The 20,865-nt window shown below is 51.9% G+C and overlaps 1 protein-coding gene across 11 annotated transcripts in view; it reads right to left on the bottom strand.

Annotated features, from left to right (window-relative positions):
• The window catches only part of Dab2ip (DAB2 interacting protein), a 171,111-nt gene that overhangs the window by 142,166 nt on the left and 8,080 nt on the right, over window positions 1-20,865 (bottom strand). For 5 of the 11 annotated variants that reach the window (XM_087647672.1, XM_087647677.1, XM_087647651.1 and 2 more), the window contains exon 1: window positions 3,833-4,037. The gene's annotated coding sequence lies outside the window, so the exon portion shown is untranslated. 11 annotated transcript variants of the gene reach the window in all.

Genomic DNA, 20,865 nt, shown 5'->3' with positions numbered 1-20,865 from the left:
GCCTAGAAACCCAGCACTTGGGACATGGGGGCAGGAGAACCAGCAATCTACAGCTGGCCTGGGATACAGAAGTTAGCCAGTTCCAAGCAGGAGTGGCTCCTACTTAGGTGATGAGAAGGAAGGGTAGTCCAGAAGCCTAGGCACGGACCAGAGTGCTGGGAGCCTAAAGAACAGAGGGAAGTAAGTAGAAAGGAACCCCAAAGCCACACACCGCAGCCCAGGGATTAGGCCCTGATGCTATGGTGGAGCACAGGCAACCACTATCAACGGGAAACAAGATTCATGACAGAGCCAGGAAGCTGAAGCTCACGAGGACTGCTTCAAGAAACCTGGCTGCTGGGCACCCCAGGCACAAGGTTTGGGCACAGTACGAGGAGCCTAGCATGGCTTCCACCTGGAAGAGGTTAGAGCCCCGGGCAGGGGCACCAGTTGAGAGAAGGAAGTAAGAAAGGCTGATGGGAGATAGAGGTGGTAACTTGAGAGGGAAACTAGAGGTGCTATACCCTCCCCCCACCCCAGGTCTCTTAGCTCTGGCTACTCCACCCTGAGCAGGGGACTACAGCTGGGTTTGTCCCAGAGCCCCAAGCTCCTCTGGCACCAAGTCAGGAGCCCCAGTCACTTTCACGGTCACCTTCTTGCAGTGTTCTGTGTGCGAAAGCCTGTTGGATTCTGAGGCCAGCAACCTCACTGGGCCCTGAACCCATTGAGGTCCCTGTACCCTTCCTCAGAGATGCCAGGGGAGGTCACAGCTCTAAAGGACCTCGGTCATTTAGCTGAACAGCCTCACCTCTAACCCCTTGACATCTGAGGAGCCTAAAGATATGAAGAACTCTCCTAGGATCACCCACTATATACCACAGGCCTCCATCTTCCAGACAAGGTCTCTAACAACAAAGCCACCACGAGGCAAGCAGGAGAAAAACCACAAAAAGTCACAGCGCAAAGAACGCTGTATGTATAGTTAGAGGATGAGAGTTCAAGTCCTGGTTCTTCCACTTTCTGCTCATTCTTCCCATAATATATGTGGGCTTTGGACGTTCACTTCCTCCTGTGGACTCCTGGGACCTCAACCATAAAATGCATGTAATTTACCCAGAGCCTTCAGAGGAATCAAAGGGTTAAAAGGCAGAATAAGACTCTGTCTGCCACAGAGTGGGGGGGGGGGGGGGATGTGACACTGGAAAGATCCACATGAGTGTGCCCTTCCCACCAGAGCCAGCCCAGCCCTCAGAAGAGACAAATCCCCAGAGATGCCCTCCAGGGAGGACTGATTTAACAAGAAACAGACCTGCACCATGCCGTCCTTCAGGGGTTCAGGCACAGAACCTTCTAGCTGGAAAGGTCCAAGCACCCACACTGCAGTGAGGAGAAAGGCGGAGGTCACACTCACCTCTCCAGTGTCCCTACCTCTGGCACAACAACTGATCACAAGGGTCTCAGCGAGGTGTGCCAATCCTTTGAGAAAGCAGAGGTCAAAGGTCTGCCCTTATGCATGCACACTTTGAGAGAGTCACCGACTGATCTCTCTTGCCTGCCTACTATCCCCTGATTTCCATCACCCTGGCCACATGCTGTTCCTCAGAGCACCTGAGGGTGATGCTTCAAAAGCTGAGCTACGTAGAGGGCCGGAGAGTTGTTGCAGAGATCAGAGAGTTGTTCCCTAGGTCAGGAGTGGAGATGAGTTTGCATTCCAATAAGTACCCCGGGTGCTTGTGATAAAAGCATCCAGGTGCACACAACACGCCTGGACATAGTGCACATACAAGTACACACCCGGGCACACACCATAGCAGGCATTCAAAGAGGGTCAAAAAATAAAAAGAAGGGCTGGAGAGATGGCTCAGTGGTTAAGAGCACTGACTGCTCTTCCAGAAGTCCTGAGTTCAAATTCCAGCAACCACATGATGGCTCACAACCATCTGTAATAGGATCTGATGCCTTCCTCTGGTGTGTCTGAAGGCAAGAGACAGTGTACTCACATACATAAAAAAATAAATAAATATTTATAAAAAAATAAAAATGAGAAGTGTAGACTTTATGGGCTGCTGCTGAGTTTGGGTGCAGTGCAGCCCCATCACTGACCATATGACCTTTGATAAGTCCCTTCCTCAAGCTAAACCCATTTCTTTATATGCAAAGTGAGGATAAGAAAGGACGAAGCCTCACGGGGTTCCCTTAATGCAGCGACATATGTATAATGTGCGCAGCACAGGACCTGGGGGCAAAATAAACAATAGATAGTGCTCTGGCCACTGCCAAACTCAGTTCCCCTGCCTTGAGTGCCTCAGGGAAGGCACAGAAAGCCAAGACTGGGGGACCTCAGAGAATACTCAAGCCATTAAGAGATGCCCGAAGGTCTGTGCAGACATTCAGTGGGTAGAAGTAATCAGGACATAGATTTCCACTCAGAACAAGAATGTTTTAGCTGACTGGGGATGGCCAGCGCCTCCTGAGTTCCCTGTCCTGGAGATCCTGAGCTGAAGCCACTAGATGTGTACCAGCTCTGGATGTAGCCTAGGGAAGGGACACTGGAGGCCGGAAGTCTGAAGCATCTCAACAGTGTCTGGGATCAGGTTTCTCTCCTGCATGCTATTTGGCTGGGTCCTTCACTGTTCCTCGGTATTTACAGTTGTCACCTCCACTTTCAAACGCCTAACTTTCTGACACCTTCACAGCAGAGAAGGGAAGTGGTGGGGCCATTTGAAACCTGGGACCCACAGCTTCTGTCCTTACGAAGTATGAGCACCTTTTTCAAAAGGCATGGTGTTTGACTGCTCCTGAGAGGAGGGGAAACTCAAGAACACAGATGCTGAGTCCCTCAGGGCTGGAAGCAAGTGACCTCCATGCCTCACTTCATAAAAGCCTCACTAGATCCTCCTAGTACGGACCCTTAGTGCTCAGTGGGGTTAGGAAGACATAGTGAGCAGAGAAACCTGAGATTTGAACCCGTGACCTGTGTTTAGATTCCTGAGCGGGGTGTTAGGTCTGGTTAACTCTGAGGCACAGTCTTTAGGTCAAGACAACAGAAAGGAGTTCAGATCAAGGAAGAGCAATGTTTCCTATTAGACTCTCATCGGTGACCACTGGCAGTTACAACGAAAGCGCATTCCCCTGCACCTCAACAGCTGAAGGAAGCGGGATAAAGCCGGGCACACACACATCACAGAAAGCTCAAAAGAGCTTTCAATGCTCACCAGGCTGGGACTTAGAAACCAGGTGGCTTGGGTCTCTCTCCCCATGCCATTTGTGGCTCTCAAGGTGTGTTCTGTCAGTGGAGGGTGGGGTTGGAAGCAGGCCAAGGAAAGAAGAGAGACCTCTCTGCTTCCACTTGCGTCCTTAGTAACAGCACTAGCTAACAATAATTACAAACATTCCAAAGTTAATGGACGCATGGGACAATGTGTGTGTGTGTGTGTGTGTGTGTGTGTGTGTGTGTGTGTGTGTGTTTGTATATGTGTGATGGGGTCTGAAATTTGAGAGTCACAGGAAGCCTCAGAAATGTATAGACTGGAGAACCCTGTACCCCAACTCCCGTGCACGGCAGGCCCCAGCTCAAGGTGCTTTCCTGGTGACACCTGTACTCTCCTTTCCAGAGGAAAGCGTCAGCCCTGCACTCGGCTGCGATCAGGGATAGAGGCAGAAAACAGCGAAGTTTAAAGGGTCTGACAAGGCTCAGAAGTTCTGCGGAAGAACCGAAATGAGAAGTGAGGCGCACTCCTCAGCCCTGTAGCTCTACGGACGTTATCAGAGCTCCCAAAGTCTTCAAGACCCTGCTCGGATCCCTGCAGGTGTTAGGGTACCCTCAACTTGACCAGTGGTCCTCAGCCATTACCTCTACGTGCTGGCCTGGCCGCTGGGCGCTGCGCAGTCGGAGAAGGCCAGGGTCCCGTAGTCACCAAATCTCCGGGTCGCAGGACACTGGGCTGCCAGTTCGGCCGTAGGAAAGTTTCCGTGGGGCCGGCTGGGCCGAGCGGAGCGGGCCGGGCAGGAGCAAGCTCCGGCCGGCTCCGCCGCCTCCCGCGGCGCCGCGGCTCTCTGCTCCCTGGCTACCCGGCCTGCCCTTCCCTGCCAATCGCAGGGCCCGCTGCCGCAGCTCTGCCCGCCCACGGGCCCCAGCGGGGGCGGATGGGGAGGGGCGGGGGCGCACCTGTTTGGTCAATCGACCCCACATCTCCACCACCCGCCCGGCCGGACTGGGCAGGGCGAACCCCTCGGCTGCCAGCTCTCGCCCCCGCCCGGGCTTGGCCAGGGTCCAGGCGGGGCCACACGCCTCTCCTCTGGCTCTGCTCAGTCGGGTCCAGCTCGCGCATGGCCTCAGCCCTTCCTCCTAGGTCCTTCCCTGCCTTCCTTGCTGTAGCCCAGGGACAGAAAGATGACAGAGATTTCTCTTTCCTTACTCCTCTGACACCCTCTAACTACCCCCGCCCTGCAAGCATCCTCCCCGGCGAGCTGACCCCTTCAATCCTCCCATACATCCAGCAGCATCTCCAACTTCAGGCTTGGAGGCAAGGTACCAGAGTCTGAGAAAAGGACCATAGCACCCCATCCACTTGAACTCCAAGACACCCCAATCCATTCTGCTCGGTGTCCCCCAACTTCCTTGGCCCACACAGAATCCATCGCCCCATTTTCCGCGATGGAAACATTGAGACCAGAAGGGGGACGAAGGCTTTTGCGATCTTTTGGCAGGTGAGTTGACAAGAGTTCGTTTGGCTCCTGTCCCCGAAACCTGTGGATGCCTGGGTCCGCCCCGCCTGGCCCCGAGGGATCGCGAGTGGTCTGGAGGGGGAGGATCGCGGAGGAGGCGGAGGCCCGCGATGGCGCGCGCCCGGCCTTACCTCGGCTGCAGAGTGTGTCCCCGCAGAGCGCGCCCGCGGGAGGCCCCAGCAGCGGCAGGGAGGCCCAGGCGAGCGCTCGGAAGGCCGAGCGCCCAGCGCCCATCCCGGCCGGCGTCGGACCTGCCTCCCTCCGCGGCACCTGTGGCGCCAGCGTTGAGCACGCGGCCTGGCCCTCGGGGGTCGGGCCCTGGCGTGCGGGCGCTCCCCTGGGCTCCTCGTGCTGTCCCGGCTCGGACTCCCACGGCGGTGGTGCGGGCCCGGGCGGGGAGCAGGCCGCCCTGAGCGGGGCTGCTATTTTTAGTGGGAGCTGCTCTCCCAGTCGGACAGACAGAACCAGTTAATTCGGCCGTTGAAGAAGGGCCTGTCCGGGGAGCTCCCCGGAAAGGCGGCCTTGGCCCTGCTGAAAGCTGATCCTGCGCATTCCTGCCTCTCGAGGCGGGAGGGCGGGAGGACGCCTGTAATTCCTGGGGGAAGCCTGCTGCGTCCTCTCAAGCTGCTCCTTGGGCCCAAGTGCACGCCCCAAGAGGGCTCTTGAAACTGATCTTGGAACATGACCCGACTTTTCTCACCATCACAATCCTCAGATGATGGCGCATAACGTGTGTGTCTACCTTACTGAGAGTCCCCGCTTCTTGTTAGGAAGAGGCCCTACTAAATGAAGTCTGAGCCCCAACAAAGGACGAAGTCATCACTCCGAAGTTTCTCACTGAAGGAAGTAGTGAATGTCAGATTCAGGGCAGGGATGTGCTCTGGATGGACCAGGCCACATTGAAAGCCCAGCACTTTTCTATGATGTTTCCTTGGCAAGCACCTCAATTCTGAATCTATCTCCTGTTCTTGGGGGAAAAAATTAGTTTTTAGAGCTCCAAGACAATATCAGAGAAACCGTTTGCGAACAAAACCATTACTACATGTCCTTTCCATGAACACGTGAAGACTCAGACAGGAGCTGCACTCAGAAGTTGTGGGAGGAGCCTAAAGTGGTACATGTGGTGTTAGAGTAAGGGTAAATAAATAGACTGGGGGATTAGACTAGAGGCTGCAAAAATAGACTCACACATGTATGGAAATTTAATATTTGGCAGAAGTGGTGCTTGAGGTCAGTGGAGAAAGAGTAGACTCTTCTATAAATGATGCTGGAGCAATTGGATGTCTGAAAGAGAAAAAGAAAAAGTGGAATCCCTACTCTACACTGTCAGTTTCGGGTATACAAAAGATTAAATATGAAAACAAACAAATTGAGCATGGTGCCTCACATTAATAAGCCCAGCAACCGGGAGGGCTGAGGCAAGGGGACTGTGTTGAATTTAAGGTCAGCCTGGTTCACATAGTTCCAGCCCATAAGCCTGAACTACAGTGAGCCTCTGACTCTAAACAAGCAAACAGACAGACCTGTCACAGGGCAAGATTTCGTGAAATCTCACAGAACATCAAGAGAAAGATGGATGCATTTAATTAAAATGTGAACACCGTGTTCATCAGAAGAAGATATCCGCAAGTCCAATGCCAAATCTACAAGGGCCTCCGACAAGTCCATTTTCAGAAGGAAAAGTAGGGAGAAGGCTAAAGTGGCGTTTAATCCCCAGTAGGACATCAGCCAGGTGTGGTGGCTAAAATCTGTAATCCTAACCAAAGGGGAGGTGGAGGCAGGAGGATCAGAAGTTCAGGGACATCCTGAGCTACAAAGAGACTTCAAAGCACGTATGGTCAGCCGCCTGGCAAAAGAAACATGGATGTCCACTAAACAGATGCAAAGAGAGCCTTACTAGAACCAAGGACACAGAAAATCAGGCCTCTGTCAGGAAACTGTTACATCACTCCTGGCAGATTGGCACCCAAACAAAAGGGACACAGTGGAATACCGAGTGTGGAGAATGCCCATGCCAGGAGGGAAAGTGGTTACAGCCACTCTGGAAAACAGCCTGGAAGCATCAGAAAGTACCCAGTTCTCCAGCCATCCCTTAGGGACGCACCTAGTGACCGTGTGTCCCCCCCAAATAGGCAAGGCGGCCTGTGAGCATCTGCAGACCTCACAGACCCTTTGCAGAGTGCTCTGAAAGGCTCTGCCACAGTGAAGGGGACTAGCTAGAGAGTCTGCGAGTCTCAGAGGGAGGGAGAAGACAGAGCAAGTTTCAGGGGAACGAAGTGCATGATATCATTCATTTGGATTCTTTAAACACAAAAACCCAAATACCCATGTATCACACGAGTATGCACAGATGTAAACGCAGAAAGCGTGCAGAGACATGATAAATGCACCTTTCAGCAAAGCGTTTACCCCAGGGAGGCAGAGGGTGATGTGATGGGTGGGAGGAGGAAGAGGCTTCCCATTTAGGTAAGGCCTTTTTTTTTTTTTTTTTTTTTTTTGGACTGGAGTGGTAAGTGTATAAATGTCTGCCGGGTGTGTGTGTGTTGTTTTGGGAGATTGAATCTAGGACCTTGTGAGTGAATGCTGGACAATCACTAAGTATATCTGAAGATCCCAGATTTAAAACAAAACAAAGGAAGCTTGATGGGGATTCCTAAAAACTTCCAGTCCTGATCCAAAGGAATACTTTCTTCCTCCTCTCCTCCTCCTCTTCTTCTTCTTCCTCCTCCTCTTCTTCCTCCTCCCCTCCTTCCTCCTTCTCTTCTTCTTCTTCCTCCTCCTTCTCCTCCTCCTTTTTTTAAAAAAAATATTTATTTATTTTATTTATTTGAGTATACTGTCGCTGTCTTCAGACACACCAGAAGAGGGCATTGGATCCCATTACAGATGGTTGTGAGCCACCATGTGTTTGCTGGGAATTGAACTCAGGACCTCTGGAAGAGGAACCAGTGCTCTTGGCCACTGAGTCATCTCTCCAGACCTACTTTTTCCTTCTCGTTGTGATGTCATCGTGTCTAAGTGCTGACGCATGAACATAGCCTGGCTTGCGGTGAAGTACTCAGAAAACCCAAGGAATGCTAATAGCTTCCTAGTCCATCTCCCCTGAAGTGCTGCTCAGCCCAGATGCAGCCTGATAGACTTCCCAGCCCACCGTGCAGGCTAGGTCTCCAAGGCCCTCACCTCCCTTGTGCTCTCAAGGGTTTGCACAGGCGTTGTGTGGTCCTAGCCTGCTGCTCCTGGTCTCTGTTTCAGCGTTTGTATGATACAGTTCTGTCATGGGAGACCCTGGGTGAGGTGGGGTCTGTTCTTGAGGAAGCTCCCTAGTGCCCATCCTCCACTGTAGCATCACGAGATGGACGGTGGCACCTAGTTTCAGATTTGTCTCCTGAAGCTCTTTGTTAAGACAAGGTCATGCTACAGTAGTTCAAGCTTGGAATCCTCCTGCCTCAGCCTCCTTAGTACAAAGATTGTAGATGAGTATTACTACACCTTCTCATATCACAGCTTTTCTGGGTTACTGCTGACAGGCCTACCCTCTCCCTACACAGGGACTTAACTAGGGCAGTTTACATAAGAGTTGAGTGGATCCAAATACTCTGAGATCAAAAGAAACCATGCCAAGCTCTCAGAAGGAAGACAGCCCCGCCAGCTGCCCAGTGGATTGCCTGGCCTTCGTGAATGCTCTTGGGGAGTAACATGACTTTTTTTTTCCACGTGGAGAGGTTTAATGAGAGAAGAAGAGGAGAGGAGAGGAAAGGCCGGCCATGAGCACGTGGAGGGAAGGGGTGGGGGTAGAGAGAAAGGACAGGGAAGAGAGGAAGAGCAGGGAAGAGAAGAGAACAAAGAGGTAACATGACTTTTGAGGTCAGAGAGAGCCGCATTCAACAGGGGATGAGCCATTTCCTAGCTGCCGTTTTGTTCATCAGAGCCTCACTGTTGAGGTCTGCATGACCAGGGTATGATGAGATCTGTCACAGGGAGAGATTAAGTAATCTGTGAGACCACAGAGGCCATATTCCCAGCCCCCTTCTTAGGTCAGACAGCAATTATGTGAATGTTGGCCAAGAGGAAGATGTCTGAAGAGGAGGGTGGAAGGAACCCAGTTGGGCCACTATGCAAGTAGAAAGCTGGTTTATAAACAACAACAAGGGTGTGAGCCGGCTCTGAGCAGAAGCATACACCTGGAGGCTGGAGCCGGAAGTGGCAAGAGTCTGCTGTAGCACCCTTGCTGTCTTCCTCCTCCCAGCATTCCCTCCCAGGTGCCGAGATACACAGCATGCCAGCCTTGCAGACCCTCGTCTTCGTCTCCCCATAGCCGCTCTGTTCCCCTCCAATCTGTTCTCACATATATCTCCGGGATCTCAATCTGGACCTGTCTTTTCCTTGCCAACTCCCATCTGTAGGGGCGACAGAGCCTGTGGCTCCTTCCCCGAGGACACGTCTGAAGTGATTTACCAAATACATCATCTGTACTTCTGTTCTTGTATATGCAAAATCTACATATGTCCTCCTGCCAGGAGCTTCTATCAAGGCAATGTGCGGGATTGGGAATTGCTCATGGCCCAGCCTCTGGAAGATGTATCTGCCAGGGTTACATGTTCTCCACGCAAACAGGCGCATGAAGGTGGCAGGCCTGGGTGGTCACTGGAAAAGAGCAGCCCTGTGCACTTTAAGGACTCTGGTGAGAGATTTTCCTAGGCTAATAGACCAGTCCCTTTGATTTAAATCCCATCGTACAATGTAATATCCCCAAGGTGACATAAACATTAGTCACTGTTGGTCCTTTGTCTCATGCAAATGGCTGTGTAAGGCAGGAATCCCACACGAGGTATAATCTGCCACCTCCTTTTTAAAGGAAAGGTCTTGTGTGTCCCAGACTGGCCTCAAATTTGCTGTCATTAAGGATAACCTTGAATTTCTGATCCTCTTGACTGTGCCTCCTTCCCAGCTAACAGCTAGGATCACACGTGTTCACTACCCTGCTTGTTTGCCTGTCTGTTTTGGCGTGTGTGTGTGTGTGTGTGTGTGTGTGTGTGTGTGTGTGTGTGTGTGTGTGTGACTTTGTGCGATATGCTGCGAGTCGAACCCAAGGTACTGTGTATGTGAAGGCAGCATTCTCCCCAACACCCACATCCCCAGCCCCCGTCATCTTTCTTAATGACTGTCTAGACCATCAGGGACCTCCCTATCGGCAACATTAAAGGACATTCTTGTCCCTTCATCTCCCCTAACCTCTAGCAATCTGTGGCTCTGTGGACAGCCCTGATCCCTTCTGTCTCACCACGTTCTTCCAGTTTTTCCTCCTAAGTTTTCTGGGTTACTCCATCTTACTCCTTGGCTGGTTGGATGATAAAACTCTCAGAATCTGATTGCCCATAGTGCTCTGAACATAACATTCTGATGGCTCATAATGTTCCAGTGAAGGAACCCAGGGCTTCACCTGCTATCCTTACACAGCAGGTACTGAGGTCTTTTGCCCAGGCTTCTGTGAGCATCAAGCTACTTCCATGCCTCTTTGCCCTTCCCCCTGTGGATCTTCCCATTGGTGCCTCTTGAAGGATTGGCTGAACACATATCCAATCAGATCTCTCCTGACCCTGCTGAAAAGCTTCCGAGGGCTTTGTGTTGTATTTGTGTGGCTGGTAACAAACAAACAAAACCTCCCAAGAGAATTCACCGATTCTGAGCAAGATCGTGCACCTAGAGGCTGGCCTGGGAGCAAGAAGATCAGAAGCCTCTTGGCTCTGCTTCCCCTTTTGCTGCCAGCCTCCCCAGCTAATTTCTAAGTTCTCAGATAAACAACAGTCCTTCCTCAGACCTGGCCTTTGCACACCAAACTCCTGCTTGCTTTCAGAACACTTTCTTCTGTCCTCTCCTGGCCCAGTTAACTTCTTCCAGTGGCCGTTTAATGTTACCCCTCAGAGCAGCCTTGCCTCGCTTTCACTAGACACCTGTGTCTAGTGTTGATCCTTCACGATACTGATTGCAGGTGGTGTTGGGGGACCCTGCACACAGGGCCCCCCCCCACCCCTGATTCAGTTCACCATTACATCACTGCTGATCCTCAGCAAGGGCTCTAGCACATAGCATGTGCTCAGTGAACGTTTGCCAAAGGGATGAACCCAGGTCTGCCTGCACACCTCCACAGATCAACTTTTATCCTAGGACACCGTTGGTTACCAGAATTTCCTGTTTCTGACTGGAGACAGACAAGTCGGAATGCCTAGGCAGGTGGTTGTGTATTCCCTCACTCAGTTCTCACAACCTGCTCTGAAGGGGTTCCATATTGAACTATGTATTTCTTTTATTTATTTATTATATATACAGCGTCCTGCCTACATGCCAGAAGAGGGCATCAGATCCCATTACAGATATTGAACTGAGGACCTCTAGAAGAGCAGACAGTGCTCTTAACCACTGAGCCATCTCTCCAGCCTGCCAGCTAACTTTTTATTCCTTTATTTATTTATTTATTTATTTATTTATTTTTATTTATATGAGTACACTGTCGCTGTCTTCAGACACACCAGAAGAGGGCATCAGATCCCATTACAGATGGTTGTGAGCCACCATGTGGTTGCTGGGGAATTGAACTGAGGACCTCGGGAAGAACAGTCGGTTCTCTTAACCTCTGAGCCATCTCTTTAGCCTGCATGATGTAGTTCTATTTGACGCATAAGGAAATGAAAGCTTCAAGAGAGTGTGAGCGAGTTGTACGGGAGCACACAGCATGAAAATGGCTGAGCCAGTATTCTAAGCTCTGTTTGGTTCTAAAGACTTCGGTCTGCGTAACCGCTGCCACATCACCCTTTCTGCATACTGTGTGCTATAGCTGAATAAAACAGCTTATAACTTAGGCTCTTCCAGGGGAGTCAGATGCTTGCTTGTGGAAGTGGGATTGAAAGCACGATGGAGACACAGCTTGATAGAGAGTGTTTGCCCAGCACACACAAAACCTTGTTCCACATCCAACGTCATATAAAGTGGATGTAGTGATCCCATGCTTCTGATCCCAGCACTTAGGAGGTGGAAGCAGGAAAGTCAGATCAAGGTCATCCTGAGTTACATAGGGAGTTCCAGGAGAGCCGGGGATACATAAGACCTTGCTCCAAAAAATAGACCAACAAGCAAAAACCCAGGGTCCAAAGCATCCTCAGAGACCCAGGCTCAGGCCCACCGGACTCCTACAGCAAGGATGACAGGCATGGTGGGGAGGGACAGGGAAGCAGGGAGGAGAAAGAATAAAGTAAGACTGTACTTCTGCCTTGGTGGGGTCTGGGAATCAAACACTGGTGTAGCCACTGGGCATGGAGGAGGGACTGAGTGACGTTGGTTCTGGTTTGGACAGGAGCAGTCCTGTGGGAGTGAAGTCGACTTCTGGGGCTTTGATTCTGCCTGTGCAGTTCTCCCTGCTGTTTATGTATTCTCTGAGTCAATGATATGGGGCCCCTCTGGGCAGGCTCTGAGCAGAGGGCTGGGGACAAAGGTGAAAAGACCAGTGAGCTGCTCCCAGGTCTTAGGGAAAGAGGCAGGCTATGGCATCAGCAGGGCCACTAGGAAACCTCCCTGTGGCCCACACAAGTCTCCCGTATTAAATAACAAGCATACGCTTGTAAACTATTAACTATTAAGACAGAGGAGGGGGCTGTGGTCCCTAGTGTTAACCTGAGCAGGAGGGTGCCTCCCAAGGAGGTGACCTCTCAAAGCAGAAGATACAACCAGGCAATGAGGGGACGACCCATGCTAAAACGCCTTACACCCTGATATGGTCAGGATCCACAGTTAAGCACCTCTGGGCAGGCGTTAGCCACAAGCAGGAAGACAAAGGAAGGCTGGGAACTTAGGGCCCTGAATGCCATGCCCAGAAGCTCAAGTTTCTTGAAGAGGCATTGACTGGGATGATCCTGGGCAGGGGAGATCTATAAATCTGGAGAGGGAAGGTAGATTTAAAGGGAAAGACAAGAGACTATCGTGGGGATAGTCCAGGAAGGGAATAGGAAGCAAAGGCAGATTGCCCAGGAGGGTTCAGCCAGAAAGGAAAGATCCAGAGTGGATGGCTACTAAAGGGATAATTTTGTGGGAGGGTCTGTTTTGAGCCCTCTTCTAGAATGAAGAACCTCTTTCTGAGACTGGGGAAATGATCAGGTAGTAAAGGACTTTCTGCGCAAACATGAAGACCTGAATTTGAGTCCCCAACACCCACATAAAAAGCCAGAGTACAGCTAACACCTGCTATCCTGGGTTCGATTCCCAGTACCCACATGACAGCTCACAGCTGTCTTAATTTCAGTTACAGAGGATCTGATACCCTCACACAGACATATGCAGGCAAAACACCAGTGCACATAAAATAAAAATAACTCATTAAAAAGGAAAAAGGAAATGCCTTCTTAAGATTGGAGGTAGGCAATTTTGTGTGCCATTTTTTTATTTAGTGATTGATATGTAAGGGCCCAGCCCATTGTGGGTGGTGCCATCCCTGGGCTGGTGGTCCTGGGTTCTATATGAAAGCAGGCTAAGCAAGGCACGGGGACCAAGCCAGTAAACAGCAAGTGCGCGCACACCCACGCGTACACACACACACACACACACACACACACACACACACACACACACACACACAAAACCGTTCTAACAATTCTGGCCTCCAGTTCCTGTCCTGACCTGTTGGAGTTCCTGTCCTGACTTCCTTCAGCGATGAACAGTAATGTGGAAGTGTAAGCCAAATAAATCCTTTCCTCCCAAGTTGCTTTGGTCATATTGTTTACCGCTCCTCTCCTGTTTTCCAGAAGCATCAGAACCATTCTTGAGTATGATAGTGTCCCAGCCTATGGCCAGAGCCCTGCCTGGAAACTAGAATATTACACCTGTGAGCTTGAATTAGCTAAAAGATATTGAGCTTCTGTGTGTGCCTGCTTCTTAAAGTCCCAACAGTATGAATAAAGATCGGAAGAGCCCTAGGAGAGAGTGCAGCCACTTTAATTCCAACTGCATAATGGGGTTTCTCTCCCTCTTGACAAAGGGCCCTTTTGGAATCAGACATGGCGCCCAGCCTCTGCAACAGGAAGTATGCATTGCTCACATTTCTGTCCCAAGCTCTCCCAATCCCAGACTAGAAGGGTGATTTTTTTTTAAAGGCCCATTAGCATAATTACCTGCCTGCAACACTACAGAGCAGCGATCAGATGAGCCTGCGAGTTTTGCCGTTATTTGGAGTAAGTCACCTGAAGTTCGCCGCCATCAGGATTCATGGCTGCCTTGTGTAATCACCGGGAATTATTTAGTAATAGCAGAGGTACGGTGATCTAATTAGTTTTAATGCCTGGAGGCGCCCTCCCAGAATTATCAGCCTCAGAGCAATTCTAACTTCCAGGTTTGTTTCACTTTCTGGAGAGGGTTTGATTCAAGGCACCTGAAGTTCCTTCTTTATCGCCCCAAGTCATCTAGGGTCGCAAAGGATCCTACCTCCATGCGTTGAAAAACAGCGCTAAGAGCAGCGGGGCCACAGGAAGCCAGGGTGGACACCCAACTAAGTGGAAGAGCTAGATGGAATTTGATCCATCAGGTATTTCCTGGGAGAGCCCTAATTTCCCTCACACATCGTACCTCGTTTTTCAGCCAGCGCAGACTCTGCTGTTGTTTGGGTAAAACTAATGAGAGTCATAGACGGGAGCTGATTTGAGCCATTTTAACACTTAACCACACATCACATCTTGTGGAGAAAGCGGCTGCTGCTGTGTCACAGATGGGACACTGGGGCTGAGAAGGTGAGGTATTCACTTCCGGTAGTAAGAGGAAGAGCTGGGATCTGAACCTTCCCGAATTCTTACTCAGAAATAATCCTGAGCCAGGCATGGTGGCACCTGCCGGTAATCCCCAGCGTGCTACAAGCAGAGAAAGACAGATATTTGTGAGTTCAAGACCAGTCTGGCTTACACTGTGTTTCAGAAAGGGTCTGTCTGGTTTCCTTATAAAAGGAGGAGGAGGAAAGAGGAGAGAAGAGGAGGAGGAAGAGGAAGAATCTTAGCCTTATCGAGGTGATAGAAGAGTCAGGAGTGGAACCAAAATTCTATTTTTAAACCCAGTGGAGCCTTGGCCATAGCTAGAGACTTGTGAAGCACGTGGACAGTTCAGCAGGGGCTGGGTACCAGGCTCTCGTTGAGGCGTGACCAGCCGCCCAGCTCTGGTCTTCGCTTCCGGCTTCTGGGCAGAGTCTCCTCGCCAGCACCCGCTTCTCATTCAGAAGCCAGTGTCTCCTGTTGTCATCCTGTGTGTTAACAAAACCCACTTTGAGATCCTATTTGTCTGCTTCCGGCAGAGGGTGGCCTGGTTCCACAGGAAGGGTCAGGAGGTGGACTGGCTTGTCACCATTCTCCCTGGGGACTGAGGCCACACCCAGGCCTCTCTGGGCTTTGCTTCCCCATCTCTATAAGAATGGTGGGGTGAGGCTCCTTTATTGAATGTGTGGCCTGGAGCTCAGCAGTCCTGTTGACCTGACAGCACTGGGACCATTCCCATTTCCGGGTTTTAAAACCAGCTCTCTAAACCAACAAGCTGCAGAACCCTCATTTCGCCTCATTTTGTGGGGAGGATGGAGGAGGGAAATTGTCTGTTTGTTTTGAGACTGACTCTGCCTTAGTCACTGTTCTCTTGCTGTGGAGAGACACCATGATCAAGGCAACTCTTATGAAAGGAAGCATTTAATTTGGGGCTGGCTTACAGTTTCAGAGGATTAGTTCATTGTCATCATAGTGGGGAATGTGGCCCTGGAACAGTAGCTAAGGGCTACATCCTGATCTGCAGGCAGAAAGAGAGAGGGAAGAGACAGAGACAGAGACAGAGACAGAGACAGAGAGACTGGGCCTGGCATGGGCTTTTGAAACCTGCCTACTCCCAGTGACACACTTCCTGTAACAATGCCACACCTCCAACATGGCCGCACCTTTTAATCCTTCTAATCCCTTCAAACAGTTCCACTCCCTGGTGACTAAGCACTCAAATGTCTGGACCTATGGGGGCCATTCTTATTCAACCCACCACAGTGTCTTATGCAGCCCAAGCTGGCATCAAACTAGGTAGACAAGATAACCTTGGGCTCTTGATTCCCCCAGCCTCCGCCTCTCAAGTGCTGGGATCATCACCACCATATCCAGCTTAGAATTCCCATGTCATACAAAAACCATCAGTCAGAAAGAAGCTGATCCAATGGGAGTTGAGTGAGTGAAAGAGGTCTCTCCTGCTCATAGCACTTTGTGTCTCCTCAGACAGTGAAGGCCAATGAAACCTGCATTCCCGTGTGAACTAAACTGTGCTGTTCCCAAGCTCCAGGCAGAAGCTCAGCGGACCCTGCACATGCTGGGTAGCCAGAAGGACAGGCTGTGCCCTGATTCTGCTTGTCCATTTCTCTGTGTCGTTTTAATCCCCCTGTCCTCTCTCACCACCTTCTAACCTATGACCCCACTTACCACTTTCTGTTGCCTTATAATAGACACCCCTCCCCCTGGACAGCTGCCTCCTGACAGGGAAGGCACCATTGACACCCTTGGTATTGATACTAAGCTGAGAAGGCTTCCCAGAGGGTATGTGCACCAAAGGGACACCAACTCAGAGTAGGAGCTGTATGTGAAGAGGAAGCAGGCTTTCTTTCTTCCTTCCTCTGTTTCTCTGTCTCTGTCTGTCTCTGTCTCCTTTCCTCCCTCTCTTCCTCCCTCTCTTCCTCCCTCCCTCCCCCCACCGTGTGTGTGTGTGTGTGTGTGTGTGTGTGTGTTTCAAGACAAGGTTTCTCTTTATAGCCCTGGCTGTCCTGGGACTCACTTTATACACCAGGTTGACCTCGAACTCAGGAATCCGCCTGCCTCTGCCTCCTGAGTGCTGTGGTTAAAGGCCTGTGAGCTTCATGACCCCATCTCCCCTCCCAGCCTCCTTCACACGCAGAGACCAGACAGCCTGGTTCCCTCTGAGACACAGCACATAGACGTGGGTCAGGGGGTTTCAGGCTGCCTGTCGTCCATCTCATGCTGACTAGTCCCCAGGCTGGAATGTGGCCCGTGACTTCTCAATCTCTCCCCTTGGGGCAGGACATCAACACCCAGTCTCCACTGGGTAGAGCTGTGGTTTGGAGTCTGAGACACTGCCCCACTCCTCAGCTCCTTATCTGGCTTCTGCTCCTCACAGCCATTCCTCAGCCCTGAAACCCTCCCTTGGTCCTGGCTAATGGTCCTCTCTCCAAATACAAGCTCTTTTGTTCACCAGGCAGCTTACTTGGCCCTCGGCCCTAGCTTGATCTTAACGAGCCCAGGGTCAACTGAAGGATGAGACGGCTCCATTAGACTGTGGCTGGCTACAGCTGGGTACTCGCTTCTTCCTTGCTCAAACTCTCAAACTTCCCTTCATAGCCCTTTCTACTCTAGGACTGTGGTGCTCTAGCATGTGTTCTCTCTCTCTCTCTCTCTCTCTCTCTCTCTCTCTCTCTCTCTCTCTCTCTCTCTTTCTCCTCACCTCCCTTTCCCTTCCCTCTCTAAACCTATTCTGTGACTCGTGAGCCCCTCTCCCTGCCCCGCTGCCTCCTGAGTGTTGGGGTATGATAGGCACCCCACCACCCAGTGACAGGGATACTTAATTTGGCCATGACGGGGGACATTTTTGTCCAGCTGGACTCTACAGAGTAGTCTATAATTCACAGGTTCAGCACCAACCTACCCCAACAGGTACCTCCAGGAACACCAATTGAAGATTAAAGCTCAGCCCCAAGCTGAAGCTCCTCCCCACCAGGGCTCCCTCCAGTCTCTCCTGCCGTTGGGCCCAGGCTTCTTCTAGCCACCATTGTGGGGCTCACTTCTGTCGGGTGGAGCTAAATTCTATCTATGGGAGCTCCAAAGGCTGCTTCATACCACCCTGTGTACTAGCTTATCAGAAGAGGCCCACACGCAGCCCTTTAGAGCTCACAAACTCCCTTTCATTGCATTAAGTCCTTCAGCCACCCATTATTTACTCAATATACACTCAAGGGAGCGTGTTCCGCCATGGAGTTGACGCTCCAAGGAGTGTGCAGCAGGCAGAGGCCACAGAGCATGACAGACAGGGTTGCCTTGATCCCTGAACAGAACACGTGAGGGAGATGGGGCTGAAGAGTGTAAGATCACACAGTAGAAAGGCCCTCTGGTCTAGGGCAGGGCCTAAGGGGGAAGGACCCCAACGGAGGCTGGCAGAGACACGGGGGTGATGGGTAGAAGTTGAAGAGGATGGATGTGAGGAAGGGCTCCCGGAAATCATCCTCCGAGGTGGGGTAGTTGGATTTCCAGGCGGCTTGGCTGTGGGAGGAGGAATCCGTAGAAATGACAGGAGAAGGGAGGTAGAGGCTATCACAGCACCAAGAGCCATGAGTCTCCACAGGGACAGCCCAGGCGGCTGTGGTTGCTCTATGCTGCACAGCTCTGGGGTTCTCACCAGAACCAACACTTCCTCTCTGGTCACCCGCTGTCACACAATCTGACTGGAGAGCCGTCATCCCATCTCACAAGTAGGAAAATCAGGCTCAGGAAAGTCACCTTCCTTTCCCAGGACCCCAGGCCCGCAGAGTGGCAGAGACACTGATGCACGGTCCTTGGGGCTCCAGGGACTCTTAGCCCAATGGACCCAGAAAACGATAGGGGGCTTGGGATCTACAGTCTGGGCTCAGGATTGGCATTAGTCAGAGAGCACTTGAGGGGAAGAGGTGTTGTTGAGGACCCTGCGGGGAAGCAGAGACAGAGCAGGAGGACTGGCCTGGACTATACAGGGGATGCAGCAGGAAGGGACGGGATGGGGGGATGTGAGGGGGGAGACCAACATGAGTTCCCTGGCAGAGGGCACAGAGCCCCAAAAGCAGAACTGGGCACCACCAGGAGCAGCGGTGAGAATGGACTTACGCCCCACTGTGCTACTGTTGCTTCACATAGTAGGCCTTCAACAAGGAACTACCCTGTGTGGTGTGGAGGGAGGCAGAGACAGAGACCCAAAGAGGAAGGAGGGAGATGCACACCCCAAGAGACACAGAGACAGACCAAGAGGGTGACATCCAGGCAGCAACCAGGAGCAGTCTCGGGAAGGAGCCAGTGCCTTCTGTGCATCAGAGAGCAGTGTGAAAGAAGAGCCCACAGAGGCGGACAGCTCTCCCCTGCCCTCCACAGAGCTGGCCAGAGGAAGCGTTAGGAGTGGAGGGGTCTCTGGGAAGGTCACGTGGCAGCTCCCTTTGTAAAGCTTACACAGCCCCTCCCTCGAGGACTAGCCTCAGGAGCCCTTCTGCCTCATCCCCAGGGTGAGGGCACCCACCGAGCAGATGTATGTGGCCCTGAGCTCAACCAACTGCACTTCAAGGCCAGACCCAAAGACTTTTCTCTGTGAAGATGCCCCTCCCCCACCCTCTATTTCCCATACGGGGCTGTAATGGCTACTCCTACTGCTCTGTGGCCGGTATCCCGCCATAGCAAAGGGGTGAGCCCCAGGCAGAGCTGGGGTGCTCTGGAGACAAGTGCCTAGGCCTCTTCAGCAGCCATGGTGCCTTGATCTTGCCAATCTGGACACGGAATTAGCCTACAGGGACTGAGGAAGGCAGAAAGACCCTATCACTCCTTCATGTGCTCACGTGAGGGTTTCTGCAGCCATGGAGTCCTCTTTTGCTGGGCCACTGCCCCTCTCCCACAGGCCCTGCGCCTCACACACTCCCATCTGTCTGTACATGGAGGCGCTAGGGGAATGTAGGTCACAGACAGGAAGTCTGACTTGTGGTGATCCAGCTGCCCCGCACAGCCATCGGATTGGATGGGCATTTGCGTCCCTCCACCCCCTCTGTCGTGCTCTCCTGGGTCAGTGTGACCCAAGCCACCCTGCTGCCCAGGAGAGGGCAAGGGACGCCTCTTAGTCATTGTCCTCTTCTCTGTAAGATTGTCCCTCTACTGGACAAGGTGGCCTCTTCGAAAGATGAAGCAATATATCAGCCTCAAAGCATTTTCAGACAGAGCCTGTGGGATATCCCAGAATGAGAGGAAGGCTATGACCATAGCTGGTTGGGCTGGCTTCCCAGGGGAGGGGTGTGAACTGTGAGTGACACGTGAGAACCTCATCCCTCCACCCCGGAAGTTGGGATCTCATCTGGAAGAGTGATCACAAACTCCCCCATAAAACGTCACCACATGGCCCTGCAGACACAGACACTATCCCCCCCTTCCGCTCAGTGTCTGCTTTGCTACTTCTCAATATCACCTGCGTCGTCAGAAAGCCTTCTCGGAGGTGACTTCAGCAGTGTCCACACACGGGTGGGACAGACCAGTTAGGGTGAGTGGGGAGAACTGAGATGGAGACCACCAGAGCGGAGGCGAGGAGGACACATGGAGTAATTATGGTGGCATCAGAAAGGGAGAGCGTGTGGCCCTGAGCCAGAGCCAAGTGTCATCTAAGGGTCAGTCTGTGGCCCACTTTGAGCCCTGTCAGTGACTTTAGATTTTTTTTATTAACACCATGGCAGACTAGCTGTACATGGAGGATATGAAGGAGCCCAAGAAGTGAGTGAGACAGCTGCCTAGGTGTCCAGGGCTAAAGTGAGGCGGGGCTGAAGAGGGAGAGGCAGGGCAGCGCTGAACTTTTATAAAGCAGGCAGAGGCTTCAGAGGACCTGTTTCACCTTTCCCCCACTCCCATCTTTCCATCATGCAGTGTGCCTGTCAGGAAGATCTTAGCAGATCTTTTTGGGTTTCCACACTCCTAGGGCTGTTTACCACCTACTCCAGACTCACTGGGCTTCCTAAGGTGACTTCTGGAAGCTTGGGGCACAATGTGGCTTCAGAAGGCCTGGGGTAGGCTGGCCCACAGCTTTATCTGGAAAGCAGAAGCAATGAGGCTAGCTGGCTAGACAGTGGGGAAAGGCTAGACTCACTGCCTAGGGAGGCAGTCAGAAAGGCCTGATGGGGAGAGCCTGGGTGGGAATCAGGTCCCATCCCTTGTTGGGCAGTGCTAAAGGTAGATAAGCACCTGCATTTTGTCCCCTACAAAATAAGAATGGGACATGTGCCAGGAGGATCATCAAGGGCAGGAGGGCTTAGAACAGAGCCAGCCTCCAGAGTGGTTAACAGGACACCATCTGTACTAGGCTGCGTATCGAGACAGACACTGGGAACGGACAACT

Source organism: Rattus norvegicus, chromosome 3 (genome assembly GCF_021556685.1).
Source record: "Rattus norvegicus strain SHRSP/BbbUtx chromosome 3, alternate assembly SHRSP_T2T, whole genome shotgun sequence".
Taxonomy (NCBI): Eukaryota; Metazoa; Chordata; class Mammalia; order Rodentia; family Muridae; genus Rattus; species Rattus norvegicus.
This window is presented reverse-complemented; position numbering and strand designations above follow the sequence as displayed.